The following is a 13,239-nucleotide window of genomic DNA, read 5'->3' on the forward strand; positions in this document are numbered from 1 at the left end:
ATTGTTTATACCTGTACAAAGTAGAATATACAGGTGGTCCTCACTTAACGAGCACTCTTTCAGCAACCATTCAAACTTGCAATGGCACTGAATGAATGGTACTTAAAACTGGTCCTCAGAGTTCCAGCTGTCGCAGCATCCCCATGGTCACAAGGCTGCCATTTGTGATTTTCTTTGCCAGCTTCCAACAAACAAAGTCAATGGGGAAGCCAGCAGGAAGTTGCAAATGGTGACCATGTGACATCCTCACTTAACAACCTGCAGTGATTCACTTAATGATGGCAACCAAGAGTGCTGAAATTGCTATCGCTAAGCAGCATAGTCACATGATGTTGCACTTTACAACCACATTGCTTAGTGACAGCAATTGGGGCTGAAATTGCTGTCACTAACCAAGGACTACCTATACATTAAATATTAAAAAAAAAAAAATGAAATCAAGTTGTGCTCCAATGTGTATAAATACAGTGATTTACATCTTATCATCCTGCATGAATATCATCCAATCAATGGAATAAATATGGTGGCTTGCTTATTTCTATTTTACCAACTTCTAGGTGCCTTAATCACAACAGCAACTCTACAGAACATACAACAATATAACAGAAACAACTAAACAACTAGAAGCGGCAAGAAAAAAACAGTTCAAATATAATGAAAAACAAATTAACAACCCACATTAGTAGAAACAGCAACACAAATCATGCAACATACAGAACAGATATCACAAATGGGAACACAATTGGTCTGTTCTAGGATGTGCTGAAAAAAACTGGTCTTTAAGGTTTTCTACATGAGAACATCCCTTCAAATCCCATTGTCCTGCCTTATTGTGAGGGTGGAGGTGGGGTGAGGAGAAATTCCTGAGAGGGATGAGTGAAAAATGCTGGGAGTGTATACCAAGAGTTTATAATCCCAGCAGGGTCACCCAAGGTATGAAGGTCACCCCAGTTGCCCAGTTAAAACATGCAAGGAACTATATAGGAAGAAGTTGGAGATGGAAGATCATTTTAGTGAGAAAAGCAAAGGCATTGTTTCATGATCTGTGGGAGGAAATGGCACAGGTAGTCCTTGTTTAGTGACCGCCTCATTTAGCGACTGTTCAAGTTACGACGGTGATGGAAAAGTAACTTTACAACCAATCCTCACATTTACAACCTTTGTAGGTCTGTAAAGCAAAGGAAAGCTGAAGTAAGGTCATAAGCACAGTTGTGGTTTCACTCAATGACAGCTTCACTTAATGAGTGAGTTGCCAGCCCCAATTATGGTCACTAAACAAGGACTACCTGTTTTAAAAATACTCTTCTGTATTTTACCAAGAAAACCATATGGATATACAACATAAAGTGATTGATGATATAGCGGATGATGGGCCCCACAGGTTGGATGGCATTCAACATGCTATTGAGGAAGAGCTGAGGATCTTTCAGAGTTGTTAGATTAAAGCCTTCAGGGCTTCTGGTTGCTGATGTTGCCATGCAGGAAAAAAAAAAAATCCAAAGCTGCAAAAATAGAAGTACAGTGGAAACATGGAACATAAGAAACACGAACATGGGAAAGGTCAACAAAGTGAAAGATGAAATTAATCAACTACAGATTGACCGGCATCAGCAAATTGAAACAGACTAGTATTGGACACTTTCAGTTAGAAGATCATACTGTTTACTAGAACACAAAAAACAAAGAAGGAACAAGATTGCTTTCACAGTCAGGAAGGATACAGCAAGACAGTATTTCGGTACAATGCAGTCAATGTGTGCATAATATCAGTTAACCTCATGGAAAACCCTTTAATATGATGATTATCCAAGTTTATGCTCCAATCACTGATGCAGAAGAAGAGTAGGCTGATGATTTTCAAGTTCAATCATGTTGAGCAGAACATGTAAGCAGGTTGTGCTGCTTGTGGTTGGAGACCGGGATGCCAAAGTTGGAAATATTAAGAAGGAAAATATAGTTGGATTTGCATGGCTTTGCAAATGAAGCAGGTGAATGGCTTAATTTCTGCCAATCCAATTATTTCTTCGTTGCTAATATAGTCTTCCACAACATTTATATACATGGATATCATCAGATGGATATACAGAAATCAGATTGGCTATACTATTAGTTCAATGAAATAGAAGAGTTTGGTTTTAACAGCAAAAAGGTTACCAGGATTTGATAGTGCACAGTTCATGAACTGCCCATGTGTAAATTCCAAGTCAAGCTAAAGTAGAAGAAGAAAGCCAACCAGTTTCCATGATATGAATTTAGTAAGTATAGGACATGGTAAAAACATATGCTTTAAAGAGGCACTGTCCTTATTACATCTCCAACCAAATGGTGTTTTTGACAATCCTTTTCTATACAAACGTAGTGGAGTCCAGTAAATTCTAAGTAGTATTAAGACTGATAATGCAGCACTGGAAAGATAAATGTATGGCCCCATTCACTCAATGGATTGAAGACCTGATTGCACCTGCCACTTATGAGCAGATTGCCTATAGACGCAGACTTTGTATGGACAAGTATAATGAAATATGAGACTCATTTATAAAAAAAAGTAGGTTAAAAAAATGATCGGCACATAAATATATTGGAAATACAGTGGTACCTCTACTTATGAACACCCCTACTTACGAAAATTTTGAGATACGATCAGCTCTGGCCCCAAAAATTTACCTCTACTTACGAACTCGCCTCGACTTACGAACCGGATCCGCGGCCATTTTCCCCCCGTTCCACAAGGTCTGCGGCCATTTTCCCGCCCGTGCCACGTGGTCCGCAGCCATTTTCCGCCCGTTCCACGTGGTCCGCGGCCATTTTTCCGCCCGTTCCACGTGGTCCGCAGCCATTTTTCCGCCCTGACGCGTGGTCAGTGGCCGTTTTTCCGCCCCTGATGCGTGGTCCGCGGACGCTGGAATGGATTAACGGTAATTACATTGAACCTTATGGGAAAATTTACTTCGACTTGTGACCAACTCGACTTGCGATCAGAGTCACGGAACAGATTAAGTTCGTAAGTAGAGGTACCACTGTATATATGCATCTGAATAATATTTGCATTAGATAAATATATATGATTTGTAACTATTTACTGTTATAATAGTATACTATGCTAAGTTTTTATTTCTTTTGTTGTATTTTTGTCACTTTTTTGTAACAGCACTTTAATGTTTTTTTCCTTCTTGATAGTGTTATTATTTTTGTGTTTTGTTTTTCTTTTTTTGTCATTAATTAAAAAGCAATAAAGTTTATATAAAAGTGAGATAGGCGATGAAAAGATTTTTGGATGAAATGTTAGAGAAAGTGGTAAGTTACTGAAATTGTACTTGTCTTGATGAAGGGGGAAGTCATTTCTTTATCTTTTTCCTTAATACTTTTTCCCCTTCCCTCTTTTTTTCTTCTTCTCTCTGCACCTTTTCTTTAATTTTTCTTAATTGTATTTTTAAACTTCAGTAGAAATTTACACACACACATACACGTGTGTGTGTGTATATATGAATGAATTGCTTTGAAGTCCTGAACCTTACTGACAGGCAACCAGAGAACTATGGAATGAAATGAAGTAAATTGTTAGGGATGAATGTGAAAAGAGATTGCCAGAGATCTAGAAACAAAAGAAAGCAAAATGGATTTCAGATCAAATGGCAGAAATTGTAAAGAGAAGCAAAAGCCAAGAAAGATGAAGACTTCTGAGAGGAACTTTAAAAATTTCACAAAACTGTTAGGAGAGACAAGAAGCAGCATTACAATGACATCTATAAAGACATCAAAGAGGGAAACAGACACAGGAAAACAAGGAAAGTCTTCCAAAAGATCTCCAAACTCAGAAGGAGGTTCCAACCTTGAATTAATAAACTAAAGGACGCTCTATGTGTGTGTCTGTGTGTGTGTGTATATGCATTCAAGTCAGTGTTGACTCCTGGTGACTGCCTGGACAAGTCCCTGCAGTTTTCTTGGCAAGATTTCAGAAGTGTTTTGCCATTGCCTCCTTCCTAGGGCTGAGAGAAAGTGACTAGCCCAAGCTGGCTTCATGTTAAAGGCAGGACTAGAACTCACGGTGTCTTGGTTTCTAGCCTGATACCTTAACCACTACATCAAACTGGCTCTGCTAAAGGATATTAATGGACAGATATTATCTGAATCCAAGAAGATCAAACAAAGATGGTAAGAGTATACTAAAATTGTGTACAGTAGAAATGTTAACATCCAAGATACCTGAAAAAATATTCCATACTTATAAGAACCTCTAGTATTAGAATATGAAGTTAGAGTAGCACTCTAGTCATTACCAATTTGGAAGGATACAGGAATTCATGGAATATCTACAGAAATATGACAAGCAACAGGAGAAGAATCAGTAAAGGTTCTAACCAAACTATGCCAGTAAATCTGAAGTTTGCCAAAAGATTGGAAGATGTCAGTTTATATACCAATATCAAAGAAATGAGATTTAACAGAGTGTGCAAACTATTGTACAATCTCCTTAATTTTGCATGCTAGCAAAGTAATGCTTAGGATCATCCAATGCAGATCAGAGCCTTATATGGAAAGGAAGATGCTGGGTGTCCAAACTGGCCCTGGAATAAACAATGTTATTGCTGATGCATGCTGGATAACTGAGAAAGCCAAAGAGTACTAAGAAAATGTCAGTATGTGCTTCATTGATTATAGAAAGGCCCTTGATTGTGTTGACCATGTCAAGCTGTGGAATGTGCTTAGGAAAATTGTAATCCCAGATCATACTGTCATCAGATGCTTAGGAAACACCCCAGGTGCCCTCTGGATCAAGCAGATCTATCAGATGCTTAGTATGAGCAGATCAGATAAGCCCATCCTTTTGGAAGGGTGGGGGATTGAAGAGAGGCTCCACAGCAATGAGAGAGTGGCTTGACCGTAACAAGGAACAGATCTTAATATCCCCCATTCTCAGATTATGTCACATCTGCCCCAGCTGGCAACAAACTAACTGATATCAAAGAGAAGGGGCATAGCTTCCTGTCTCTCACCTGGAAAGAAACTGGCCATTTCCCCTGCCATCTCTATCCAATCCAACTCTACCAATAAATTGTACTTAGTCTTATGGTCTTCATACACCAGTCAAAAGTGACTTTTGCAGGCAGCATAAAATCAGGTCTCTTTCATGGTTGATGTTCCAGATGGCCAATGGCTGTCTTCTCCTCTTCTCTAACAGATTGCAAGGGAGAAAGCATGGTGGCCACATCAACTGACATCCACCATCAGGAGAGTTACAAGTCTTGAGCTGGTATTCTACATGTTGCCCACCCCAATCCTGCTCCTACTGCCCAAACTGCTCCAAGCCAGCACACCACCACAAACTTCCACAGCTACCACTCCCAATATACCAATTCAGTCACAGCTGCTTGGTAAATATATCTGCAAAACCCTCACTGGTTTCACACACCATATTCTCCACCTCTGAGAGGAACCCACCAAGGCTTGCCACCAGTGTTACTGTAGGAGCTACAGACATCCCAGTCTCAACATATTTTATAACTATCCGACAATATAACAGAACAATTTTTAATAGTAACAATAGTAAAACATGCTCTAGAACCAAATATATCTCATTCAGGAAATAATAATTCCCCACAGGTAAAATTTATTACAATAAAACTTGTGCAATGTTCAAATGGAAGTTCTTTTCTGTTTCCTCCCTTCCTCTTCAATTGCCATCTATATATACAATATTCAACATCAGTTAGTGATTACTGAATTCAAGAATATTTCTCAAAAATTAACAGCCTGACAACAACACAAGTCACTTTCCCAGGAGTAAAAATGCCTGCCTGTGTGAAACAACTGTTCCATATGCCAAAATTTCTGCCAGAGATCCCAAAGGCAAAAGAACAAAATGTTTTCATCTTTTTGTTAGGCATCTTAGTCCAAAACACAGTACAAGAACTGGCAGGATTGCTAGCCTGCTCACTTTGTGGCTTTGCTAATCTGTTGCATAGTAACAGTGGCACTGTTAGAATCTGGGTTTTCCAAACTATAAAATGAACTGCATTTTAAAATACTGACAATTCTACAACTAAGACCCAGTTTCATCTAGTGATTAAGGCACCTGGCTAGAAACCAGGAGACTGTGAGTTTTAGTCCCACCTTAGGCATGAAAGTTGGCTGGGTGACTTTCATGCAACTCTCTCAGCCCAACTCACCTCACAGGGTTGTTGTTGTGGGTAAAATAGGAGGAGGAAGGAGTACAGTATTAGGTATGGTTGCCGCCTTGAGTTACTTACAAAAATAATAAAGGTGGGATTAAAAAACATCTATGTTTATTGCTGACTGGAAACCCCTTACAGACTTTTTGCGTGAAACAGGAAAAAATGAACTTATGATTTCTGATTTTGATGATTAGACAGATTATAGAAAGAAGAGAGTGTTGTAACCTTGGTGTAAGATATAAATTTATAATTGTACCTATAACTACTATGAAGAAAATTGAAAGCAACTTCTTCGTATCTTTTTTCTTTCTTTCCTATTTTTTCTCTTTTCTTCCTTTTCTATTTTTTTTCTTTTTTGCACTTTTAACTTTCTTTGATTTCTTTCTCTTTTCTCTCTCCTATGTTTATATTAGTTTGTATTAGTTTTTTTCTTTTTTATATAATCTTGAATAAAATTATATATAAATTACAGGACCAAGGGTGGAAGAAAGTGGGATTTACCATCTCCCCAGGAGTCTCTAAAAGAGAATCTCCCCCAAAAGCTGAAGGAAGCCCAGGTAACTGAAACTAGAAAATAAGTGTTTCAAGAGTCTTCTATTTCCATAGAAATAGGTAAGATGTTTTAGTTAGGAATTTATGCTAGGTTTGATTTTGATTTGGTATGCAGTGCTTAAGTCTTCTGTCTTCAATTTCTCTGTACCATTTATGAAATTGGGGTGTTCAACTTGTAGCCTTTTATTCCATACTTCAGGCTAAGTTCCAGAAAATAATTTTCCCTCTGTAGAACCTTCTTGTAATCAGGAATATTAATTTGTAGCTCTCTATATTACTTATTATATCTCTTACTGGTCTACAGATTCTCTTACAAAAGGACAGCTGTTCTTAAAATAAGCAAATTAACATTTGCTAAAAGGAACAAAGATATTCCCCAAGCTCATCTTGCAATTGTGACTCTGGGTGGCGAATTTAGGATTAAAACTGACAACAATACAATGTAGAATAAATTAACAGAATACTATAATAGCACAATGGCATCTGAGGACAATCAAATGCAACCCATATGACCACAGTCATAACAAGATACACTGAGGGGCTTGCCCAACCTTCAGACAGAAGGCCACAGGAAACATCCAGGTTTTTAAGAACTTCTGAAATACTGGTAGGGTTGGAGCCAAATAAATCTCAGGGAGTGTGATGTTCCAGAGGGCAGGTGCCTAGCTGTGCACAAATGTCTATACAATTACCAATTCACTGTAATGTTGTTTTGGTCTCTGCACCGGCCTGCTCAAAATTCTGTACTGTCAAGCCCAAGTTCAAACTACAATTCAAAGACTTCTATCTGGTACCCAACATAAGACAAAATACTGTGTACAAATGAGGCAATGCAATAAAACTTAGGTTTATGATCCTTTAACACAATGAGAAAATTTTATTGAATATACATATCATTAAGATGCAAAAGGGACTTATATTTACTTAGAGCTTATGTATTAAAGATTTCAGGTTATTCACACATCAGAGTGAACATGAATATGAAGTTTTTGACACTGGAATTCTCCTTGTTTCAAGAAATATATAGTGAAGAAAATATTTCTGTTAAGTATTTACAAACTCATAAGAAATAAATTTATGAGTATCACAAAACTAGCATAAGTGCTCAAAAAGGACATTACTACCTTGCAATTGATCTCACTCACAGTGTTAGAGAAGACCCAAGAAAGATATATGCTAGAACATCATAGTTGTGCTCAGGCTATTTCCTTCAGTGATACCCATAGATATTTCACTACAGTATTCGTTCTTTGCAGTGTGCCAAATTAATCCCTCTAGGTTTCCAGGAGTATGCCGCCATTTTCCTCTGTCACTTACAAACATAATGTTTGAGTAACTTGAACAATATAGTGCCATGACAATTTTCAGTTAAATATATTGGTATTAGTGAAAGTAGGAGAGTGCCCATTAATATCACTGATAACTCAGACTTGGAGACTTTGGATTCTTCCCTTAGAAGTTCTCTTTACAACCCCTCCTTGCCAGGCCACTTGTCCTGACTCTCTCTATCAAGCACCTGGTTAGAAAAACATACAAGAAGGTATCATTTCACCATGCAGCCTTCACAGCTCTTAATTGGATTTTAAGTGCAAAGGGAATGACATTTTTATGGTCGGGCAGTAACAACTCAGGTCTTGGGGCAATCAACAGTAATAATGAATCATAGACTCCTGAACCACCCAAGAGTTTTTAAAAGAACTCAAATGTGAACTCACTAGCATCAGAGCAAAAATATGCCACTTGTCCTCAAACTGGGCTCAGTTCCAGAGGATTAGAGGGCAACCAGTGTGCCACCACTGTTTAAAAGGGGACCCAGTGAAGATCTGAAAAATTATAAGCTGGTCACATTAACATTGGTTCCAAGCACATTGGTGGAAACATTATTTTTTAAAAAACAAAGCACATAGAAGAACAAGTCTTGCTGAAGGAAAATACATCTGCAATGTATTTTCTTTTCAGCGTGGAGCACTGATAAGGGGATTATTATTAAGGGAAGGGCTGCAATAGCTCAACCGGCAGGGCACTGGCCAAATGACAATTTTGTGCCATTCTACTGGTCAGCTGGAGGGAGCATGGATTCAAAGAGGTATCTGTATGTTCTCAGTGTTCCAAGAGTGGCAGCAGTGAAGATGACTGCATGGCTGGTTTCCAAATGGATTGGGGATAGAAATGGAGTAGGAATAGTGCTGTGTGGAAGGGCTGGAATTAGTCATATGAATTTGCACTCTTTGACGACCACAGTATATTCTTTGCTATTGTCTATTTAGCTTTGACCATAGCATTTCACCTATGTTTTTACAACAGATAACAATATTATCATAGTTACTCAAATATTTACACCTATGAATTATCTCTATTAAGTCATTTCTGATGTTCTTTGTAATAATTAAAATAGTATTGGCATCACCTACAATTAATATGCATTAAAAAGACAGTAAGCCAAACAATGCATTAAAAAGATAGCAAGCCAAAGAAAGCCAAACAATGCCAGTCTATATATTACGTGAAACACAGTATTTTATATCCAGTATTATGTGGATAATAGCAGCAGTATTAATAAGGACAGATTATTCAGGTCAGTATTCCACCTAAGGATGAAAATAAGTATACATATAGTATACTGATAATGTATACAGTATACATACAAATCATGCTTTGTAAAATATAAAGGAGGTCTATAAAACAACTTTAAAGAGATTTTCCTATTGTAGTGCCACAGTGCCAGTTTTTGAGTTATGCATCAATGTTCACAAGAATACAATAAAAAGGTACAATTTGTTTTTCAGGTATCATGGATATATTTGATGATATAATTTAAGAATGGGAAGGAATGTGGTTCTGAGCTATATATAAATACCCTCATTGATAAGATTTGCCTTTGATATCATGATCCTGTTTCTAAAGCCTTTCTAAATGTGTTTTTTCAAGTCAATGTTTACATAAGAAGCAGCTTCCAGTGTTTATAGAAACCATGTTCCTCTCATCTTATGTTAATCACAAGAGCGAATTCCAGACTGCTGCAATAATAAATGGAGCAAGGTGTAATCAACTACATTTTTGTCCTACTAGTCTGACTGAAATTACTCAGGTTTGTTTACGCAAATGGAAACACTCTAAATGGCAAGGGACAGGTTCTTGTTGTTGAAAATTATACTGGTAAATAAACAATATTTGCAACCCTCCAGTTTTTACTGTTTTTCCCAACCACATTACCTAGGCAGCCAGGTAAACATTCCACACAACTAAAAAATTGGAAAGAGAATAGTATCCTTTTTTTCATTCATCTACAACTGCTCTTGTAAAAAGAACAGACAGTGTAAAAGGATATATGAGAATCAAGAGAGAAGGGGTAAACGTGCAAAAACAGGATTGGGGAAGGACAGCCCACAGAAATAGAAGATCCAGGAAACAGGAAAACAAGGAGGTCATCACATGGCAGAGTGGAAATAAAGAAATAGGGACCTGACGACCCCGCTACCCCTGCCCTCATTTAGAGAGGAGGAAAACACATTCATATTGGATATCAGAAACCTTATGAGAAAGCTTGGATGAATAAACAAAAGGAAGGCACATCCACAATATGCAGCAGCCTTGTAGAAAACTAAGTTGTACTCCTGAGATAGTATGTCTAAGATGTGACCTCAATATGTTTACTGGACCACAATCTTCTACTGACATCTTGTAATGCCAAGTAGGACAGTCTTCTCCAATGTGATACTCTCTGGATGCGGCTGGATCAACTCCCATAATTTTCAGTCTACAGCCATACTACCCAGGAATTATGGGAGTTGAAAGCTTAACACTTCTGGAAGGGATCAGTTTAGGGAAGGCTGAAAAATACTTACTGCATTATAAATGTATTCCCCTTAAAGTTCCCACGCCCTTTTGGCTTTCCTGTAACAGAGTTATCTCTAATATTGTGCAAGGAGGGAAACAGTGAGATGGAAAGAAAGCTGAAGAAGAAAAAAATAAGACTGCATGAATTTCTGTTGATGAGAGATAAATAGATACTATTACTAGAAATGCAGAGTTATCAGATGGGGGCTGCAAAAACCAGGCAACCACTAGACTGCCAAAAGGAAACCCAGATAACTCAAGAGTCCTCAAATTGTGGGTTACAAGAGTTTTAATGTATTTCACAGATAGGGATTATTAATGTAAATGAAATGGCCAAAACTCTAATTTCAACGTAATATGGTTACAAATTTTCACATTTTGGTGATCTATAGTCACTGGCCATCGACAGCAGAATCAACTACTCTAACAAATATTTGACAGCTCTTTCAGTACAGCATAGTAGTGCTGTATTCTCTGGAGTGGCTGTAATGAAGTTCAATATTTTTATTCTTTTTATTTTAGAACTCTGCGCTGCTGTATCTACTTTTATTGAAGTATAGGGATCTGTGAGATGGATGCTATTGTAGTGACTGTTGTTGCCCTCAGCCACTATTCTATGCATATTTATTATTCTTTTTCTATTGAATTTTAAATTTATGTCAGCCAGCCAGAGTTGCTGTTGTGCGATGGGCAGCCATATAAATTGACTGAAATAAATAAACGCAATAAATAAAACATAATTCCTAAAAGTAAATGGCATGTTTATTTCTTGCTGAACGGCAAGCCAATAAAATCATTATTAATATTCATAGGAATATCACACAAACTTATTTGCCATTTTCAGGGGACACAGTAGTGTATCACAAAGTTTGGAAAGCCTTAGTCTAGATTCATTTTGCAGGCTTCCCCGAGCCCCAAGTAAGACCATGGGAGACCCCTATTTCAGAGAATGCCAGCAAGACCCTTAAGCCTCTTGAAATCAGGATGGAATGAAAACGAAATAAATAAGCGAAGGATCAGCTGGTGACAGCGGTTGTGTGTGTCTGTGGTGGGTGGGAATGAGATTTCCCAACCACAGCTAAATAACTCCTTGGGCCCGGAGGTGGATTTTTAAGGCTGAAAATAGCTTTCCTATTTCAGCAGGTGCGAAAGGAGGACAATAAGATGAAGCAAGGAGAGGGAAAACCGGCAGGCGAAGCCCTAAGCCCGCACATGATGAATAAGCCAGGGAGGTTGAAGATCATAGCAGCTTAGAAAGGCCGAGGCGGCGAGACAGCACCCACCGGGCGAAGGATGCCTGCCTGGGGAGCCCAACGGAGCTCTCGGCCTCCCACCCCCGCGTGGGCTTCCCCTCGCCCCTTCCCCGCCATTCGTCGCCCAAAGCGCCGGGGTATGAGCGCCGCTGCTTCCTCCACAGAAGCGCTGGTTTCCCGGCGAGGTCCTCCAAGCCGAAGGCGGAGGGGATCCGGCAGCCTTTCCAGGAAGTGGGTTGGCCCCAAAGCCCCCTTCCGCGACTGCGGACGTCTCCCCCCGCCCCTCTCGGTTCCCGGCTGCGGACCACCACCCCGCCGGCTCGCTCACCTTGGCTAGCCTCGGTGGACCGCAGCTGAGGCGTCCGGGGACGAGAACGCGGAGGGGGCGGCGGGGCTCCTCACCCCGCTTCCCTCAGACACCGCCGCCGCCCGGGGTCGCCCGCTCCTCCGAAGGTTCCAGCGGGCCGGCGGGGAGGCGGGCCGGTGGGCGCGCGCGCGCGCGCACGCTGCCCTCGGCGTTTGACAGCCCCGCGGGCGCGCCGCTCGCGCTCCCTCTCTTTTTTCAGCGGACTGAGCCCTGCGGCCCCGCGCGCGCACCAGCGCAGGTGGTTGGGTTTCCCATTGGGGTTTTTCTTTCTTTCTTTCTTTTTCTTTCTTTCTTTTCTTCCCCCCTTTCTTTCCACCTCCTCCCGCCTCCCCTCCCCTTTCCTTCTTTTCTTCCTTCCGCCTTCGCTCCACCCTACAAACAAACAAAAACACCCACCTACGCCCCTCCCCCTCCAAACAGGAAGCGAAAAGAGGCGACCCCGGATGCAGACCCAGGAACAGCCGTTGGGAAGAAGGGGGAAGGGCGAGAGAGAGAGCGCGCGGGGGTGGGAAATCCAATCATAAGCACCGATCGGCTTCCAAGGCGCATGCGTCTGCCACTGACGCAAGCGCGGTGTTTTGAGAGGTGCGGGTGGGGAGAGAGGGAAAGGTGGCGAAATGGGGAACCAGGGGGTGGAAAAATCTGACCCACACACTGTAATAAGTCTTGGTTTGCCTAACTATGGTGTGTTGAGTAAGCCACAGTCTATAGGGAATAGCATGGTGTGCTATGCCATAAGTCAGGATTTATAGATCCCAAAAGCTACAGTTACAGAACAGGCCAACTTAGAATGTGGTTTCTTGGTCTTGAATTAGGATGTGCAAACCCATCCTAGAGAAGAAGAAAGAAGAAGAAGAAGAAGAAGAAGAAGATTATTATTATTATTATTATTATTATTAGAGTATTATTATTATTATTATTATTAAATCAATTTATTCAGCCACCCATCTCACCTCAGGTGACTCTGGGCAGCGTACAACAAAGCTAAAAACAGTAAAATACATTAAAAATATATAAACCAAAATAAAACAGAGAATAAAAGGAAGTTAAAAATAAT

General features: G+C 40.0%; 1 protein-coding gene across 2 annotated transcripts in view; it reads right to left on the minus strand.

The window, feature by feature from the left end:
* Window positions 1-12,562, minus strand: part of PIK3CA (phosphatidylinositol-4,5-bisphosphate 3-kinase catalytic subunit alpha) — a 47,759-nt gene extending 35,197 nt beyond the window's left edge. For both annotated transcript variants that reach the window (XM_088132699.1, XM_088132698.1), the window contains exon 1: window positions 12,144-12,562. The gene's annotated coding sequence lies outside the window, so the exon portion shown is untranslated. The remainder of the gene's footprint in view (window positions 1-12,143) is intronic.
* Window positions 12,563-13,239: the final 677 nt, after the last annotated feature.

Source organism: Python bivittatus, unplaced genomic scaffold, assembly GCF_059951505.1.
Source record: "Python bivittatus isolate LINGU-HERP-01145 unplaced genomic scaffold, Pbiv_v1 ctg000980_np1212, whole genome shotgun sequence".
NCBI classification, from domain to species: domain Eukaryota; kingdom Metazoa; phylum Chordata; class Lepidosauria; order Squamata; family Pythonidae; genus Python; species Python bivittatus.